The sequence below is a fragment of the Sciurus vulgaris genome, assembly GCF_902686455.1.
Source record: "Sciurus vulgaris genome assembly, chromosome: 10".
In the NCBI taxonomy this organism is placed as follows: Eukaryota; Metazoa; Chordata; class Mammalia; order Rodentia; family Sciuridae; genus Sciurus; species Sciurus vulgaris.
Window position 1 is genome coordinate 141034500 of NC_136470.1, and position 20473 is coordinate 141054972.

At 43.6% G+C, this 20473-nt stretch overlaps 1 long non-coding RNA gene across 1 annotated transcript; it reads left to right on the forward strand.

The window, feature by feature from the left end:
• Positions 1 to 9202: 9202 nt before the first annotated feature.
• Positions 9203 to 19295, forward strand: LOC306637978. The gene is made up of 4 exons (XR_013757327.1): positions 9203 to 9257; positions 14867 to 14986; positions 18281 to 18378; positions 19066 to 19295. It is a non-coding gene; the product is annotated as an uncharacterized lncRNA (long non-coding RNA).
• The last annotated feature ends 1178 nt before the right edge of the window (positions 19296 to 20473 follow it).

A 20473-nucleotide genomic window follows, 5' to 3' on the forward strand; every position in this document is an offset into this window, starting at 1 on the left:
GTCTCTAAAACCCACGCTTTTATTCACTATCCTATGGTGAGATGCAGAAATAAAGGCCACCAAGCAGGAGGCCGGACTTTCAGTGGCCAGGACAGACAGAGTCCAGAAAGGACTACGCACACAAGCCTTCTACCAAGAGGGACACTCGGAGCCAGATCTTGAAGGCAAGGAGTGTTTCAGAAGCTTCCCAGATATTCTACTTTTCTATGTAGGTTTTATAAAAATAACCAACAATTTATATGCAATTGAAAAAAAAGATCAACAATTATTGAACGTCAACAATTCAGCTCTCTTCAGCCTTAGACTCATAAACAGAAAGGCTGCCCTTATACAAATTCCTGTTACATCTTTAGAAAAATCTCTTCTTTTTCCTTCTTCAGAGTCACAGGAAGTCCGGCAATGACTCAGGATGGAAACATCATTGAAAAATTATGACCGAGGCCACAAGTAGAAAAATAAATTCTTTTTTTTGGTTTTGTTTTATTGGTACTTTTTAGTTACACATGACAGTAGAATCCATTTTTATATAATTATACAGGCGTGGAATACATCTTATTCCATTAGGACCTTTGTACCTCTCTGTCCCCTTCTCTCTCCCCAGCCCTTGCTCCCTTCCTCTATTGATCTTTCTGCCATTTACCAAGTTATTTTTATTTATTATTTTAAAAATTAATTTCTTAGATGTACACAATGGTGATATTCACTGCAGTGAATTCATATATGTACATAGGAAAGTTAAGTCAGATTCATTCTACTTCTTTTCCTTTCCTGTCCCCTCCCTTCCCTTCATTCCCCTTTGTCTAATCCAATGAACTTCTATTCTTCCCCTCGCCCCACTTATTGTGGGTTAGCTTTCACATATCAGCAAAAGCATTCGGCCTTTGGTTTTTGGGAATCGGCTTATTTCACTTAGCATGATAGTCTCCAGATCCATCCATTTACTAGCAATAGTCATAAAGTCTTTCTTCTTTATGGCTGAGTAATATTCCATTGTGTATATATACCACAGTTTCATTATCCATTCATCTGTTGATCATCATCTAGGTTGGTTCCATAGCTTATCTATTGTGTTGCTCTAAACATTGGTGTGTCACTATAGTATGCTGATTTTAAGTCCTTGGGTGTAAATTGAGGAATGAAATAACTGAATCAAATGGTGGTTCCTTTCCTAGTTGTTTGAGGAATCTCCATATTGCTTTTCAGAGTGGTTATATGAATTTGTAGTCCTGCCAACAACGTCTGAGTTCTGAGTGTACCCTTTCTGCCACACACTCACCAATATTTATTGTTACTTTTATTCTTGATAATTGAATTTCTGGCTAGAGTGAGATGAAATCTCAGTATGGTTTTAATTTGCATTTCTCTAATTGCTAGGGAACATTTTTTTCATGTATTAGTTGACCAATTGTATTTCCTCTTTTAAGAAGTGTCTCTTCCATTCCTTTGCCCATTTACTGTTCTGGTTTATTTTGTGTTTGTGAGTTCTTCGTATGTCCTGGAAATCAACATCCAATCCGAGGTGCAGGTGGCAAAGCTTTGCTCCCATCCTGTGGGCTCCCTCGTCATGCTCTTGTTTCCTTTGCTGTGAAAAAGATTTTTAGTTTGATGCCATCCCATTTATTGATTTTTGGTTTTACTTCTTGTGCTTTAGAAGTCTGAAGGAAGTCGGTTCCCGAGCCGACACGTTGGAGTGTTGGGCCTGGTTTTCTTTGGCAGGTGCCAGGGTTCCGGTCTAATTTCCTAGGTCTTTGGCCCACTTTGAGTTTTGTGCAGGTGAGAGATAGGGGCTGAAATCCACTCTACTTCATATGGATTTCCAGCTTCCCAGCACCACGCGTTGGAAGGGTTGCCTTTTCTCTAGAGCGTGTTTACGGTGCTTTTGTCTAGTATGAGGTGGCAGCTACACTTACGTGGGTTCACCTCTGTGTCTTCTGTTCTGTTGGTCTTCATGCCTATTTTGGTGCCAATGCTGTCCTGTTTTTGTTACTGTATGTTTGTAGAACGTCTGATAAATATAAAATTCCCTAACTTTGAGGCTGAGACCAACAAGCATGGGACTTGACTAAATAGGTACACAGCACAAATGCTGACCCTAATGCTGGTGGCAGTATGGAGCAAGGGAGGACCAATGGGCAGGGCAGTCAGTGTGATTTTGCAGGTGAGAAACCAGGATGCTCTGATTTGAGGGACACTGGACTCTTAGGGGATTCCTTTAAATGCAGCAGCTGATAATGTCTTAGGATGCATCTCAAGAAAATGAGACCCTTCCCTTTCCCAAGAAGAAAACAGGAATTCTAGGGAATTCGCTGCAGACGTCCTCCAATGAAGGAGGAGTAGGAGGGCGGCTAAGGCGGAGCGGGATTGGAGATGGAAGCCGCTGAGAAGGAAGGAGAGGACTGTCCTGTGTCGGGGGGCCCAGCTGCTCCAGTAAATTACCCGCTTGTCATGCTTCCGATCAGCAGGCTTCCTGAAATTTATTTCATTAAGAAATCCAGCAGGGGCGTGGGACACAGAAAACAGATAGGAAGGCTGATCCAAGGTTGGAATGAGGGGAAGAAGGGAGGAGAGCAAGGATCAGGGCAAGAAGGAGAAGAGAACAGGAGGAGAAGGAGACGGAGAGGGCGGAGGAGAGGGAGTGGGGGGTCAGTGCCCCCTCAGAGGAGGGCGGAGCCAGGTCTGGGCAGGCAGTGGGAGGAGACCCCTGGGGGCCTCAGTGAGGGAGGCCTGGCCAGGGTTTAGGGCTACATCCAGGGGTCCAGGCAGTGGGCAGGGAGGCAGGGTCCTCCAGGTAGTGAGAGGACTCAGGCTACATGATCTGTGGTCAGTTTCATCCCTGTTGGACATCTTTCCCTCAGCAGATGACGTTGAGCTAGGTTTCCTGTTTGTGCCCTGTCACTTGTACAAAACTGGAAAATGCCAGGCCACCCACACCTCTGACTCTAAAACAGTCTCTTGGTTCCATAAATCAAGAAAGTACAGGAGGGGACTGCTTTTTAAGTTCCCTTCTAAAGGACTCCCTCTCCTTGTCTTCATGGACATCAGCTGTAGGGTTTCTAGGCTCGGGCCTTTTATAGGACCTTCAAAACCATTTAGTCTGAATCAGGAACGTGGGATTCCCGTGCTGGCTTGTGGGGCCAGTCTTTCTCGAATCAAGCTTGTCTGATAAATATTTCCTTTGCTTTTTGTCTCTGACCTCCTGTTTACACAAAGGCATGTCAGAATATTTATGATGAGAAGATTAGAAATTCCATGTTATATGCCAGTTCTTCTTGGTTTCTTTATACACTCTGTTTAAGAAATATTCATAAAGCCTGTGGGTACACAAATATCTTTAAATCCAGTTACCCAAATCTGAGGTCATACACTGTGATCAGAACCCATGGGTTTTCCATGAAGAATAAGAATATGGCATTATTAAAGGGTTTTTGTCATCATTATTATATCCATAATAAATAACTAGTGACTTCTAACACACCTATATTTTGAGTACATGAGCTAAATTCCAATTAGGCAAATGAAAATTATGCATATAAATAAATAACCCCAGTTTTCTAATGTAAATCTCATCTTCCATGAGCCTACTTCCTGGTGTGTTAATCTCAACTACATCTTGAGTTTTTCACATGTACCAGGATTAAAGCAAAAAGCAGTTGGAGTCACATTTTGGGTTTTGAAATTTGGCTCTCTGAAGAGCTGGTACCCAGTTTTTACCAGTAGCTCCCAGAGTGTGAACCAACTTTAAACAGATGAATATTTATTGTCTCAGCTGTTGTACATGATTCTGGGGCTCCCTTTGGGTTCTTTTCAGGAAGCCAGGCAGGACAAGCTTCTCCTAGACAGTCTCCTGTGACAGGCAGCCTGTGAGCCCTCTGGGAAGCCAAGAAGAGCTCCCACAGGGCTCCTATTGAAGGAAATAGTCCCTTCATTTGTCTACGGAGTCAAATAAAATAAAAATCAGTACAGAAACAGTTACTTTTAGTTGGAAAAGAACCAAAATAGAGACTAAGTGATTTCAGAGAAATAATCAGCTGCTTCTTGGTACATTCCCATGGTTTCAGCTGGAGGGCTCAACGGAACCTCGGTCTCAGATTTTGCTCCTCTTCCTCTTTCAGCTGTAGTTGTGGACACCAGCTGCGCAGTGTGTTGTGCTTTAGCTGAGCGGCGTGTTGTGGTGACGATAACTCCATAAGTAAAACAGTCCCCTCCCCACCCTGCAGTATCTATTTTGGATCCCTTAGCATGGACTCTTGAACTTGCTCCTCCTACGGATCCCAGGTGGAGCGTCCCTACCCTGTAGTTGTGGCATGGCACAGCCGGCCCAGAGCTTTGCATTTCAGTCAGACACTCTGTGACGTCCAAACTCCCAGACCAACCATCACCCTCTAAGGAGGAGGGTTTTTGTGAAGCTGCTTGACACTGTTTAGCTCTGTCAATTTAGACCCCGTAGCTGCTCCTGTGCAACAGCGGATGCACATGAAGGACTTAAGAATCTTGAACTGTGACATAAATGTGCCATAAGCTGTTCAGAATGCTTGTCATGTACTGGCTCATGGCACGGGGCTGAGGTGAGCCCAGGAGCTTGGGGACGAGGACAGAACTGGGTTCCAATGCCAGCTGGGGCCAGTCAGGAGCCGAGTGGCTGGACACCTTTCCAGATCTGTTTTGTGTCAACATGCCTCACATGTAACTCTCATATCACAGAGAGCCGTGAGAATGTGCTCATGCACGGATGTGTTGGACTGTGCTTTTGCACATAGTAAGTGCAAAATAAACTACTGCTCTTATTATGGTGGATACGATTGCTATTTATAATATGCTTGTTTTGATTTGAGAGATATACCTCAATAAGGGGGCATTTGGATGAAAGAAACAACAAAATCCATCAAAACCAGTGTGTGAAAATCATGTGACTTTACTGGAAGGCTACTGGAGTATGAGTTTCACAAGAAAATGGGCAGAGGGACTTAAAAATTTGAGATTTTCCTCTCTGTCTCCATCTCCATAGACAAAGGATCTTTGTTCGTCCTTCTCAGTTGCTTGCTCTTCTCTCCTCTCTCCTTCCTCCCTTCCCTTTCTCTCTCTGCTGACCAGTTTTTCCCTTCTGCAACTCAACACAGCCTGGCATTATTTCCCCTGATAAATCCCTGAGGGACGACTCCCAACAGCAAGGTCCGGTTCACTCTGGCCTGGAAGACGAGGTGAGGGCCAAGCAATCAGAGCCTCCTCCAGGGCTGAGGAGAGGAGGGGGTCGTTTCTCTTAGAAGGGGAAACTGAGGCAGAGAGGATGCATTCAGCTAGTGGATGGCCATCCTCCAAGGTGTGGAAGGCAAAGGATGCGACTGGGACGGAGGAGAGGAGGGTAGGAAGAGAGTCGAGGAATTCAATGGGGCAGAGAAACCCCAAAGTCCTGGTCATGGAGGACTGTCCTGTGGCCACACAGAAAAGAGTCTTCCTGGAGAGACCAGAGCAGGCCAGGAGCCTACTGCCTTCTGCTGCCTTGCTCTGGTGCAGAGGCTGGTGAGATTCCCTGCCAATGAATGTGCCCGAGGAGAGCTTTACAGAGCAAAATGAACGAACTCAGGCAGAAAAATGGTATTGCCTCATCTGTGTTGTCTTTGCCAAGGACCAGAGGTGGGGAATACGAAAGGAAGGGAGGAAACAGTCTTTGCTTTCCTGCTAGGTTCATGGAAGGCTCCCTTCAATCAAAGATGAGTTATGGGGCACAGAAAGCAGCATGAGGGCATGTGATCCCTACTGGGACCCGAATTATTAATTCCGTTGGGTGGAACCCCAGGGACATATTTACAGTAATCTGCGTCCTGGAAATAAGGAGTTTGACATGAGTTTTAGATCAGCAGAGAAATTGAATTTGGTTTAGAGAATGAATGACTCAGGAGAAAGCAGGAAACAAGCCTGGGAAACTTTGTGGTGATCGCATGAACCTAGCGCAGTGGAGGCCGTTGGTCCTGCTCAGGCACAAAGCGTGGCTGCAGGAGACACTGCCATGTTTGAAGAAGACTCCATGGGAGCTCAGCATCGCTCACAGCCAGGCCAGGTGGGGCTTTGCCTTGGAAACCTGTGTGTGAAGGTCGGCGTGCAAGGGAGGCTGAGCTTACTACTGGCCAGTCGGTTCTACTGAGAAACAGGCAAAGGCTGTCTCCTACACGGGACGTCAGAAGTGTGCGGAGGTCAACAGGTTAACCAGGAGAGCAAAATCGTATGTCATCGTGCTGGAAAATGTCACCATTATCAAACTCACCAAGAGCAAAGTATAATCAGCGAAAAAGGAAATGAAAGAAGCAAGCAGGTGAGGTCTGCTCGGGAGGAGCTCAGGACAGGTCGCGGCTCAGAGGGAAGCGAAGGACCCGGAGCAGCTCCCCCGAGCCGGCAGGCCCGGCAAGAGAGCGTGAGGGGAAGGGACAGCGGGGGACAGGGCCAGCCAGGATGGGCCTGCAGGCCTCAGGCGGGAGGAGGGGAAGGCACTCCCTCCCTGGCAAAGGCCGTTGGGCCAGAAGCACGAAGGCTGAGCAGGAGGGGAAGCGACCGAGAAGTCAGGGCTCCTAAGACGCAGCTCGCGGCACTGAATATGGGACGGGCGAGGACAGGGTGTCAGGAGCCGGGCACAAGGAGATGGCGCGGGGAGAGGAGGGCGAATCGCCGGCAGTGAGGAGGGGCCAGGAAACGAAGGGAGGTGCAAGGAGAGCGAGGGCAGCGAGGAGTCCGGATCGAGGGACCTTCGAGGACCCACCGCCTCCCACGACGTGGACACAGCGGAAGGAACAGAGCAGCCGCGGAGGGGAGGGCGCAGAAACCCGCGCGAGGAGAGGGTGCGAGGCGAGCAAGGAGCAGTGTGGACGGGCGAGGAGGGGACGCGGACCCAGCACGGGAGCCATCGGAGGACCCCTGACCACCTCGCGAGGCGCCCGATGGCCTGGGAAAGCCGAGACCTCTCCCAGAGCGACAGCACCCGGCCCAGGAGGAGGGAATGGTCCCCGACGTCACTGTGCGGAGCGTGAAGGACGAGGGCCCTCCGGGAGCAGAGCTTCCAGCAAGGGTCAGCTCTGGGTCCTTTGCTGACTGTCCCCAGGGACTTCATCCTTCATTGTGAGCGGATGGGCCGCTGAAAGATCAGTCCGAGAAAGTTAGTAAGTTCCCCGTCGCTCAGAAGCGGACATCGTTTCTGCTCTCAGTGACCCAGCTAAGACTGGAGAGCAGGATTGTGGTGACTGCTGGGAAGTCGCACCTGCCTGCACAGGGGCGCCCCTAAAGCTGTACACCCACTAGATACAGGAAGGCAGAGGCAGACCCCAGGCCCTGCTGCAGCCAACAGACCCCACGCATCCAGAGTGCCTTCCATACACATCTGTGAACACATCCTTCTGGGCTCTTGTAAACCGGGCTCACATAGGGCTGCACCCTGTCTTCTGGCCAGTATATGCACATCCTGACATTTTCTTAAGGGTGACAGGGTACCAACAATACGAAAGGACAAAGGAAAACCAGAGTCTATTGGACTTACCGCTAGGAAAGAGTGACAGCTTGATATTAAACGTATGAAGAAAAGCAGTATCAAGGGGTGAAGGGGGCCTGATTTCTGCAAGACACATCACAGTGTATCAAGGAAATTTAGATTATGAATTTCAGTCAGATAAGTCATATTTTTCTTTCCAATACAAAGACAAAGCTCTTACCCTTTAAGTTACTGCAAAAACTTTATACCTCAACATTCCCCCTGCAGAAATTAGAAAGGAATAGACATGGCAGACAGCATGGATATGTAGTATTTAAATGTGAATATGTAGTATTTAAGTTAAATTTAGAAAAATCAAAAGAATTAGTATCTAAGTTACAAAAGCAAAAGGTATTTATTCTAAATTCTTTAAAAAGATAATGAAATGATAAAGGCAAGGACCAGGTATTTAAGAAACAATCACTAACCTGTGCAAGAAATTGTAAGAAGAGCCATAAACCAAAAATAAGAGCAAAAATCTTATTTATATGGAAAATGCAAAGAAGATCAAAAGACAAATTAGAAATCAGATATAGGAAAGTAAGCATAATGAGAAATTACAAATAGCTGTTCTTGAAAATAGGAAGCAAAGCTAAATGATTTAGGGTGTAGTAGTTATTCACAGCTATTACAAAAAAGAAGAGCAATATTTAGTGCACATTTACTGAATGAAGTTCACAGCACTTTACACTTTTTTATAATTTACTCTAGGAATAATGAAAGGGTAGTTTTCTGCTGAAGATTTGGGGTTTTATAGAAATGGAAAACAGATGAAAACAGAATATAAGGGAAAATAAAGGCATTTAGACAAAGGTAAGGACTATAAACTTCAAAAGGAAAATAAAACAAGTTAAATACAAGGAAATGTTGAAGTACATCAGTATCCAAAAGTTAGATGCTGTTAAGTTTGAAGAGGAGGATATGAAAAAACTCATCAGGGAACTACAAGAAATAAAACTAGAGCAAAGCAAAGATGTCATCCTGCAAGTTCTGCAAGAACCCCCAAAGTCCTAATTTAAACCAGGGTAGGAAAACATGGCCATTCTCCAAAAGAAGCATCTGAGGATGAAGTGCCTCCTAATAATGGGATGCATTGTAGCAAGAGATTTGGGCCCAGATGGTTGAGATTAGCTGGAAGAGGCTCAGGAAGGGCACTGGGAGGGGCAGACAAGATGGAGATTTAAAGAAAAACTCATCGGGTATCATTAAAAGGGAAAGAGAGGGTCCAAAAGTCCTAATCCTGGGGCTAAGTCCTTCTGGGAGGGCAGAAATGTAGAAGTCTATGAGTGATGGAGACAGGAGGACGAGCCAAGTGGGGAACCACATCATAGAAAAGATGGGTAGACCACATCACAGAGCAGAGGAGCAAGGGAGGGCTGAAGGGCAAAGGAAACGCAAGAAATTGATTTCAAAGCCGTGCAAATTGTTGGTCAGGGGCCGGCCGGGTAGAACATGCATGCGTAAGTAGTATTTCCAAGTGCCATTTATGACAGTGAATATATAAAGATAAAATATCACATATGGAAAGTAAATGTCAAGACGCAAGTAGGGCTTCCTTGGCTGAATTCTAGATTTTAGATGAATGGGATCCATCAGCTCAGGGACCCAAGGTGTGACGGTGACACCAGTGACTCGTGATGTTGCCATCTTAAGAAGACGGGCGGAGGCTGGACTGTTTGTCCCTCGCCCTTCCAGGTGGAGCACAGAGGCAGCTCGGAGGCAGCGGCCGTCCCTGGTTCCAGCTGGGGTAAGCACCTCAGGGCTCTGCATGTGAAGCTTGCTCCTTCCCAGTGGTGGGATCTCCGTAGTACGTGTTCTTGTGCTTTATGGTCATTGGAAACACCAGAACTTGAGAGTCGATGTAAAACTCTGAAAACGATCGAAGTCTCCCTTTTATCCTCAGAGGATAGAGTATGCCAAAGATGACCTAATAATTCCCGTTCTGGCCCAGCGACCCTTAAACTTTGCTTCTCCAAACTCAGCAATTTAATTTCCCAGTATAGTTTGTAACTCTCAGATCTTTTCTCCTATGAAATCATTCTATTATATAGAGGTAGTTAACAAGATATTTTAATATAAATTTAGATTACTTTTTGGGAATGATAGAACAGATATCATCTAGAACTCAAAATCCTTGGCACACAAATACCATAAGGTGACAAGAGGTAGACTCCGTCCTGGATTCGGGCACCGCTTCCCAGGGCCCAGCTTCCCAGAGCCCAGCTCGGACTCCTGAGGCAGTGTCTTTGGCTGGGAATGGGGAGTGTTGATTTCTGTATCTACTCATCTCTTGAGGAACTTTGAGAATTGTATAATGGATTTCTACTTTCAGCTAACTGGAAAAACAAGGCTACACAAATTTAAAGGAGTGAGGTTTCAAAATATCTGCTTTGCAGCAAAGCTGTGTAGGTTATTTGAGACTCTGGTTAGTCAGTATGAACTTTTATGAAACGTCTGTGATAAAGTGTTCCCTAAGTACTCATTACCACCATTTGCTGCATAAGCACTTAATAACATGGAATCTAGATTATTCTGTTATGGGCGATTTCTTTTGATAAAAAAATAAGAAAGCAGATAATATGAATCTGCATACAACAGATAAATTTTTCCTTCCTTCTTTTTCCTAGAATGGGACTTTTTCATCATGTTTTCTGTGCTCAGAGAACGTAGATTTTTGTCCCCATTCCATGAAGTTTTTTCAAGGCTCTTTGTAACAGCCCCAAGACCGCCTTTCCAAAAGCCTGCCCTTCTGTCAGGATAACACAGTGAATTCCCCTTGTACCCTGTAGTCTCTGTCCTCTTGGTTTTTGTTGTACTTTCTGTCTTTTCAACTTTATTCATCTGCCCAATGGAAAATCTGACCCATCCAAAGAATGCATGTATGCTTATTCATGTCTGATATTCTGTATTCACGTATGATACCTTCTTCATCTCTGTGTCTTTTAACTTCACCATAATGCTCCAAGCTTCCTGTGAAGTGCTCGAACGCTCCTCCTGCCTTGTCTGACGTGAAACCCTCTGCTTTACAGTCAGCATCCCTGCGGAATCTCTGGAGTGAGGAAGAGGAGGAGGAAAGGGTAGATTCAGCGTCTACTAGCTTGCCTTCCTCCACGTGCTGAATGACGACTCTTCCGAATTTCTGCCATCCTCCTGGGAAAGAGTGGAAGTAAGTGTCTGATGGTGGAACTACAGCTTCTGCCTGGATTTAGCCTCCCGCTTCCCCTACAATCTATGGGGTTTTGAAAACTATTATGCTGTCAATGGTAATAAAAAAAGTTTAAAATGAGAGAAAATTCAAAATAAGATGTATATCATAGGCACATGTCTTTGGTTTCCATTAATTTATCCAACATATATTTATGAATATAGTAATATGTAAGAAATTAAGTAGACTATACATATTTTCTACTTTAATAAACAAGACAAATTTTTATTACAATGCTTATGCCAGTTTAAAATGAAAATAAAATTTTAATAATTTGTTTTTAAATAACTGCATAAAGATAATGAAAGTAATCATAATATAGTCAGAAGAATATTACAAAAATTAGATTACACAATTTGACTAGACCTATAGCAATTAAACAATTGAATCAATAATCTAAAATATTCCAAAACAGAAAGCACCAGGCCCAGATATATTTACTAGTGAAATATACCAAATATCATACCAATTCTCTAGAAGATAGAAGCAGAAGGAATTCTTTCTAACTCATTCTATGAAGCCAGCATTACTAAATATGAAAATAAGGCAAAGATATTATAAGAGAAGAAAAATACTGCAAATATTTCTCATGAATCTACATGCAAAAAATCTTCAACAAAATATTAGTAAATAATATCCAACAATGTGTAAAATATTATGTGTCACAATACTGGGATTTATTCAGACATGTTAAACAGGATCAGCATTCAAAAATCAATCAACATAATCCATCACAGCCAACAGGCTAAAGAAGAAAAGACACAGGGCCATATGTACAGGTGCAGAAACAGCATCTGACAAATGCTCTACCCACTCAAGATAAAAACTCAGCAAACCAGGAACGGGTTTAATATGTTGATTATCTGTGAACAAATACAGTTCATCTCCTTCCTGATCTGTGCACCGTTTATTTCCTTTTCTTGCCTAATTGCATTACCAATGCAATAGTACAACTGCCTTTGTTCAGAGATGACATGATCATCTAGGTAGGAAGAAATGCCCTCCTGGAATAGTGATGCGATTTTTACAAGGTTGCAGGAGACAAAGGTAAAATGCAAAAGTCGACTGGTTTCCAATACACAGGAAAAGAACAAGTGAAATTCAAAATTAAAAGCACAGGACGTTTTAGCTTAGCCCCGCCCCAAAATGAAATATGCACGTGCAAATCAAATAAAATAAGTGCCAGATTGCTGTGTTCGTCTGTTGTTCCCAGCTTGATCTGTTGATGGAATGAATTCTAATCAAAGTCCTAGCAGGTCATAGTAATGGCACCAACAAAGTAAAGTCCGCGTGAGGAAGCAGAGACCCCAGAACATGTTCACGTGTAAGATGGAGTCGGAGGACTGACACTCCCCAACTTCAACATGACTCTAAAGCCCTGGTATTGGGAACAGTGTGGCCCTGGTGGAAAGAGGAACAGAAGGACGAGAAGCCCACAGAAGCAGCCTGTCGTGGGTCGAGCGGAGGTCCAGAGGAAGGATCACCAGACCCTTGGTGTTGTCGTAGGAGTTAGAAAGACACTTCCCACAGTCACTGTCGTGTGCTGCACAAGGAGGTGCCGGTCAAGGAGGGACCGTGGGCTCGTGGCCCCAGAGGGCTGTACTCTGCCACGCTGCAGCATGGCCCCTGGTCTGTCCAGTGTGCGCTGTGGTGTCCACACCCGATAATGGCCTCCTGAGTGCATCCCCCGGTAGGATGCCTGGCTGTGCCGCGGAAGCCGAGCACATGCTTAAGTCTATCACCGACGCCAAGGTGAGGACTTGGATGGACACGGCAGGACTGGAGACCCAGTGGATGAGGACGCTTGCAGCACATCAGGAGATGAGGGACTGATTTTAAAACAGGCAACACCTCATTTGTAAGGAGAGGGAAATGGCATGGGGTGGTTCTAAACGAGGTAAATCTGCAACAGATAAAGATAATTTTCACTACAATTTCAAAAAACAGCTCCATGAGCATCACTAAATATTGAAAAAATTTAAGAGCTAAACAAATTGAATGCTTTTCCCCCTGGGGAGAACTTGGGGTTGGGTGGATTTGATGGAGGATTGCTGTTTGGCTCAAGTCTCTTCGCGCTGGGTTTGATGTCCCAGCTTGTGGCTCTGGTAAAAAAGGAAAGAGTAAGGTTGAAATTTTTAAAAACTGAAACCATTAGTGAATTTTTTCAGGCAACACCATTATACAACATAGAGAATATGACTTTGTTTCTGATGACTCAATACTCAACAGTGATCCTGGCTCAGTCTCCGTGAATGTCAACTTTGGTTATATAAATAGAAACTGGGTAAGGGAGTGTAATGGATATGTATCTAATCTAGGGCATAAGTTAAGGAAAAGAGTCATAGATTTTTTTTTATTAGTTGGTCATCTATTTTTATATTTTCAGATTGCAGAAAAGTAAAATTAATGAAAATGATTTTGAATTAATTTAACTGTAGAAAATCTAAATTAAGAGACTCCTGATATTTCTTAAGAATAGAATCAGTCTTGTTATTATGAAGTATTATAGTGCTACTGAGTATTTTATTAATCATGCATAAATTGCTTTGAAGATTGTATCTGCAGCTGAAAACTGTATGCCTTCAAATGGCACTGGGAAAACTGGAAATCCATATGCAGTAAAATGAAATTAAACCCCTATCTCTCATCCTGCACAAAACTCAACTCAAAATGAATCAAGGACCTAGGAATTAGACCAGAGACCCTGCACCAAATAGAAGAAAATGTAGACCTGAATCTTCGTCACGTTGGCTTAGGACCAGACTTCCTTAACAAGACATCCAAAGGACAAGAAATAAAAGCAAAAATTAATAAATGGGATGGATTTAAACTAAAAAGCTTTTTCACAGCAAAGGAAACAATAATGTGAAAAGAGAGACTACACAGTGGGAGAAAATCTTTTCCATATGCACTTCAGATAGAGCACTAAACTCCAAAATTTATAAAGAACTTAAAACACTTTACACCAAAAAAAACCAAAGAACCCATCAATAAATGAGCTAAGGAACTGGGCAGACACTTCACTGAAGATATACAGGCAATCAACAAATATATGAAAAATTGCTTATCATCTCTAGTAGTTAGAGAAATGCAAATCAAAACCACCCTAAGATTTCATCTAACTCCAATTAGAATGTTATCAAGAATACAAGCGACAATAGGTGTTGGCATGGATATGGGAAAGAAGGCACATCCTTACATTGCTGGTGGAGTTGAAAATTGGTGCAGCCACTCTAGAAAGCAGTGTGGAGATTCTTCAGAAACTTAGCATTGTTTGACCCAGTCATCCCACTCCTCAGTTTACACCCAAGGGACTTAAAATTCAGCATACTATAGTAATGCAGTCACCTCAATGTTTATAGCTGCTTAATTCACAATACCTAGAATGTGGAACCAACCCAGATGCCTTTCACTTGATGAATGGATAAAGAATCTATGGTGTATATATATATATATATATATATATATATATATAAAATATATATATGTGTGTGTGTGTATATATACATATATATATATATATATACACACACACAATAGAATACTACTCAGCCATAAAGAAGAATAAAATTATGGCATTTGCAGGTAAATGAATGGAGTTGAAGAATATTATACTAAGTGAAATAAGCCAATTCCAAAAAACCAAAGACCGAATGTTTCCTCTGATAAGTAGATGTTGATTCATAAGGTGCAGGGTGGCGGGTGGGTAAGAGAAGAATGGAGGAGCTTTGGATTGTGTATAGGGAAATGGGGTGGGAGGGTTGGGGAAGGAAAGATAGTGGACTGAGACAGATGTCATGTACATGTATGCTTACACAAATGGTGTGAATCTACATTGTGTACAACCAAGGAAATGAAAAGTTGTGCTCCTTTTGTGTAAAATGAATCAAAATGCAATCTATAAAAATAAAAAAAATATTTAAAAAAATTTTTTAAAAACTGTATGCCTTCAATACAGGATTGACTGCTATTTTAATCAAACGCTGGTGTTTTACTCTTCCGTTTAATACACAGAGTTTTGTACTTTGTTGTGAGTCAAGCGGGAATAAAATTCTGTAGATTATGTCTCCATGGGTATTTCTTGGTTGACTTAGTGATTTTCCATTTATCATTTGAAGTCTTTTCTTACACAAGCTTTCATCTTTCATCAGAGAAAAACGAATAATTAAACTGGGCCTGTAAGTCCCAAGTGAATCAAGCCAGGAAATGCAGCAGAGGTCTCCAGGAACGCCCAAGTTCATGTTTCAAGAAGTCACTTGGCAGTAAAGCTGGTAAGTTATAGTCATGGTATTCAAAGGTCCAGTGGTCACCTGTACACAGATTTGAGAAACAATGCATCATTTCTTAGTGTTTAATGAAAGCAATAATATCTACCAGCTAATGAGAGAACAAGAAGTCACAAACATACAGGGACTAAACTGAATTAGGTTTAGTTTTATTAGGACATAAAATAATTCTCAGCTGATAACCAATTGCTATTCCTAACTACTTTGGGTCTCATATTTCCTGCCATAGTGATTGCACATCAGTAAAAATATGATCTTTTACCTTTCCAAGGGAAATGGAACCATCCAACCATGCCGCAGGCTCTTCTCTCATTGTTACTACAGTGCCTGGGATTGAACCCAGGGCCTCCGGTAGGCAGGGGAGGTACTCTTCCCACTAAGCTGCATCCTCAGCCCTTTTTTTAAAAAATTAAGTTTTGAGACTGGGTCTCACTAAGTTGTTGAGACTGGCCTTGAACTTGGGATCCTCCTGCCCCTGCCTCCCCAGTTGCTGGGATCACAGGCGTGACCAGTGGCTGCACCAGGCCTGCACCGAGCACACTTGACTGTGCTGTGGTCGGCCTGGGTCTGTGCACTGCGGCCTCTCCCTTTCTTCAGACGGTGGCTCTGCATAATCCCCAACGGACTTAGTCAAGCAGATCAATGTGCAATCATACTCTGACAGGAAAAAAATGGATTTTTACATTGTTACCTTTTACCAACAGGAATAACCTCAAATGGAAGACAGAGCCCAAGATGGGAGGAGCAGGAGTTGCCCTTTGCTGGTGATGGCTCTTGGATTTATTCTGCAAAGCAGCTACTACCATCAGAAGATCCAGTCGTCTGGGGAGATGACGAGTGGCTGGTTATCACTCACATTTTCAAGCAAATTTTAAGACCATCCTATTTATATCTCGGACATCTCTACCACTCTACTCTCACTATTTCCACTTGGAACAATCATCTCTTTGAAGTAATGAGGGGATAATTCCTAGCAAGACTGTCCTACAAAACCTCAGGCCCATCTGTGAATCTGCCCTGCCTCTTTGCTAATGTGGAACACAACGCTTTCCCATTCACTTTGTCCTAATAACGTCACAGAAACCGAAGCCTACTTCAAACTGCGGACTTCATTTTCCAATGCAGCACCAGTTCTCTGCGTAGGTGATGAACGCTCGGGGCTCCTGGTAGGGGCCGCTGCGGGCTGGGCTGGGTGGGGTGGCGGCTTTCTCTGCACACTCTGGGATTTGAAGAGACTGATGGCGAAGCATTACCTAGAGGAATTCCCAAACAGTTGTTTACGATCAGAAAAAAGACAGGACCAGTTAAAACAATATTTTATTCATGAGAAAACACAGCTCAGGGCTGCATAACGTGTCTGAATACTTCAGTTATGAAAAACCCATAACAAAATTTGGCAAAAGGGCCCCTAGCTAAATAGGGTTGAGATCCTGCTCACGTAGATTAGTCCCCTCCCCTCAGGTTTGTCTTTCCAGTTTTCTGTCTAGTTGTTTTTGTAGCATTTATTGGTTATAAGCTCATCTCCTCAGAGTGTGAGGTGTGGTGGTTGATGTGGTCTCTACAAATGCTGACTTAGCGAAGCCCACGTCACCAGTCATATGATTGTCCTGGCTTCTGTTGCTTAAAAAAAAAAAAAAAAAAAAAAAATCTAGTATCTCATGTCTAAAATTGGTGTCCAAATGGAGCATTTCAAATGATAAGTGTGGAGTCCAGCCTGGCCTAAGAGGAGCCGCTTCTCTCACTGGGCTGAAGGACAGGGCGAGGCTGGCGTGCGGCCTGTCCTAACTGCGTGAGCTGCCCCGCACCCCTGGGCCTACTCTCCTCTTCCCTGTTTTCTCTCCTCTCTCTGCTTCCGCATCATGTCTGCGTCTCCATGTGGCCTCCTACGTCCCCAGGTTTTGCCTTTGTAGGCGGTAGATGGTTTCAGCTCTCCAGACCGACATCCTATAAGGCCCAGCCCTCTGGGAAGAGTCCCAGCTTCCCAGGGTCCCTGGCGAGTGCTTACTTCTGCTGCTCTCTGGGAAACGCGAGCCCCTGTGTAACTGCCTGGCGGTGGGTGGGAGAAGTGGGGTGCACTCTTCAGCTCAGAGCAGGGTCTCTGCTTCACCCCTGGACCCACCTGCATTAGCTTTCCTATGGCCACCCTAAAGCAGTATATCACACTTGGTGGTTGAAAGAACACACATTTATTCTCTGAAAGTTCTGGAGGTCTGAGGTCTGAGATCAGTTTCCTGGGTCATAATGCAGGTATCAGCAAGGCTGTGCTCTCTGCAGGGGCTCTGGGGAGAATCCACAGCCTGCAAAACTTTCCTGCTTCTCGAGGGTCATTCCTGGCTCTTGCTTCCTTTCTCCAGCCTCAAGTCCAGCGGCATAACCTCTGGCCTTGACGTTTGCATGGTAAGCCTCCTCTGCCTCCCTCACATAAGGAACTTTGTATTGCCTTTAGGGACCACCAAGATGTGGTGGGGCAGTCTACCCCTAACACGATCCTCAGTCACATTCCAAAACCACTCTCCCCACATAAAATAGCATTCACAGGTCCCAGGGACTGGGATCTGGGTATCTTGGAAGATGGTTTTCCAGCCGACTGCACCCCATCCAGGGATACAAACTGAGATGAGGTGGGCAGGAAGCCAGCATTTGCCGGGAGGAAGAAGAACAGATGCACATGCGACATGCCACAGGGCAGTTTTTGGTTTTGGTTTTTGGTCCTTCATCTTGTGTTTCTAAAGTAAGGGTCCTCCTTGTGCTTCCGATTATGACTTTGACGTTGAAGGTCAATGACGAGGGTCATACAGACAATGTGAGTGCATGATGGGAAGACAGAGAGCCCCTTATTACCTGGACTTTGCCTGGCATGAAATGATCCATTTTAAGGAGAGTTTGGACGTCAGCTGTTACTTCGAATGATGGCATTGGTATCTTTCTGCGTCTTGAAGGTAGAATTCTACAGTATTCTCCTCTTAAGAAGGTGAACGAAACAGGATATCTTGTCCTGTGCAATGAAATAGCTGTGAAACAGTCAGCTGAAAATGAGCATGTTCTCCATCCTCCTAGAAACAGGAAGGATGAAATTAGCCTCAATCACATCCTGATATTAATGAATGTGTTTTATAAAATAACATGCTGCCCAATGCTGTGCTTTCAGCCTTAACATTGTGGACACATTCTTATTAATGGGTTGTTTCATCTGCCTCCTTTTCTAAGTGGTTGTATTAATTGCTTAACCCCTCTTTCCCAAAGTGCAAGGGAATTATAACAGTCTTTCCTCAATTTCAGGATCTCAGAGGAAGTTGGGTCAGGTTCCATTGGCTTGGAATGAAAACTATCTTCCTTTATGCCCTCATGGTCTCTGACTGCTCTGTTGAACAAATGAAGTAAGTAAATTAGGAGGAGACAGAATTACATTGTGGATGAGAATCAAATGCTTGGGTTTAAGTCCTGACTTGAGATAATATGAGCTGCAAGAACTTGACCGAGTTTCTGTGCTTCTCTGACCCTCTGCTTCCTTATCCTCGGAATGGTTAGATAATAGTTAGCCCTTCGGGGTCACTGTCATGACTGAACATGCAAAGCACCACCAGCAGTGCCAAAAATGGTTTATCACTCTTTCATCCTATCACTTGGAAAATTTTTAATGTGTAGCTTTAGTCAAGTTCTTTGAAGGGACTGATGTGTCAGTTGACAACTTAGTAAATAAGTCCACGCTGTGCATCCCTGAAGGAGCCGTGTACAGCTTCTGGGAGGACAGGGTCCTGCACTGAAATCTGTCTGCCAGCACCTACCGCAGCCCCTGCAAACGTGTTTGAAGTAGGGTTAGCCGCTACTTTAAACCTTGGAGTAGATTGGAAGGATTTGTTGAAAGTAGCATTAGATACTTTCCAGTGACTGAAAAGGCCTCTCAATTGTGACATGATTGAAAATTTTTAGTATAAAGCAAGAAGCTGGAGTATAAAGTATAAAGCTGACTTAGAGGGTGGACTCAGCAGAGCAGCAGAGACTCATGCAGGTGACGCTTCGAAGACCTTTACCACCCGTGACTCTCATGTTTACGTGTACCGTAGGTCTTGAGCTCATCTGCAGACAGGAGGACATCACAGGAGAATAGCTGCAAAGCAAGCCGATGTGGAGACAAGGTGAGCCCAGCTTCCTGGCAATGTGAGCTGTAGCTGGGGTCTGTCGCCCTGGCTAGTGGGCTCGCCTTGCGGAACGCCAGACAGAGAATGCAGTGGCTTCCAAAAGTTACTGTGGAAAGTGGATTCTAATGTGTATTTTTCCCTTTCTCTTCTAACTTTGATCCCATAAATAAAAATGGGAAAGTGAAAATCTCAATGCTGGAAATTAAAATAGTTTTGATTATCAAATAAGTAAACACTGAAAAACTTATCTTTTTCTTAAAGTAGCACATATACCACAAAGTTTTAATAGAATAATAAGAAAAATATTATGTGATTGATATTTCAGTCTGTTTTATTAGCTTTTCTTGAAAAGCTTGTGAAGAGACCAATTTTGGTTGATAATCCTAAAATATACAAAAGTTACTTGAATTTCAGAGTTACTTGAATTACAGTGAAGTAATATGTCATTCAGAGACCCCCAATTACAGCTCACAAAGAGTACTTCTTCTATTATTCCATAACATGCCCTAAGCCTTTAATGCATAAAGATGTGACCTGCTAAAATAACTAATGCTTTTAATTTTAAAATAAAAATGAAAACATCTTACTGGCATTTTCCCATAACGATAACAGTGTTCTAAAATTGTAGAAAAGAAGAAAAGCTCAAATTAAATTATTAGTCCCAGGTGGAAGTTTAATGATACCTACATAGGTAACCCTTTTTTTAGAAGCATAATTTTTTTCTTAATAATTTGTTATTCCCAAGGCCCGTAATTATTTGAACAGGTTTTGTGAAAGAGCCACCTGTATAGGAAAAGGCTGAGACTTAAACAAAGAGATGAATTCTTCTCGTCTGCAGGAGAAGGATATTGCTATTTAAAAGAGAAGGAAAGGAGGCCAGCAAGACCATCCATCTTCCATAACAGTGCTGCTCCAGGTATTAACAGCCACAGGGGGTTGGGCCACAGACCGAATTTTCTCTTGAATCTTGTGTATGTAATTCATGGTGTGAGAAGGGTAAATCGGGAATCTTGTTAGCTTACTTTGAGCCCATTAAGTCTTTTAAAGCAACTCAGTGAGAGCTAAGCAATACAGGTATTGATTTTTCCTAACCCAAACTGGAGGATAAATCAGGTGCAAGCCCAAGTTCTTCCCGAAGCTTCAAGTGCTCTCCCTACCAGGCCACCCGTGGTTCAGTGTTTTTATGACTAAGGTGGAAATACAGGTGCCAGAGCCAACTGAGGCAGGGCAGGAGGAGATGAGCATTTTTCTAATGGAAATCCTGGAAGGCTCAAGTGGGTTTCTGTTCATCTACTGGGTCGGGAAACTTGTCTCATGCCACATTCACTGTGGC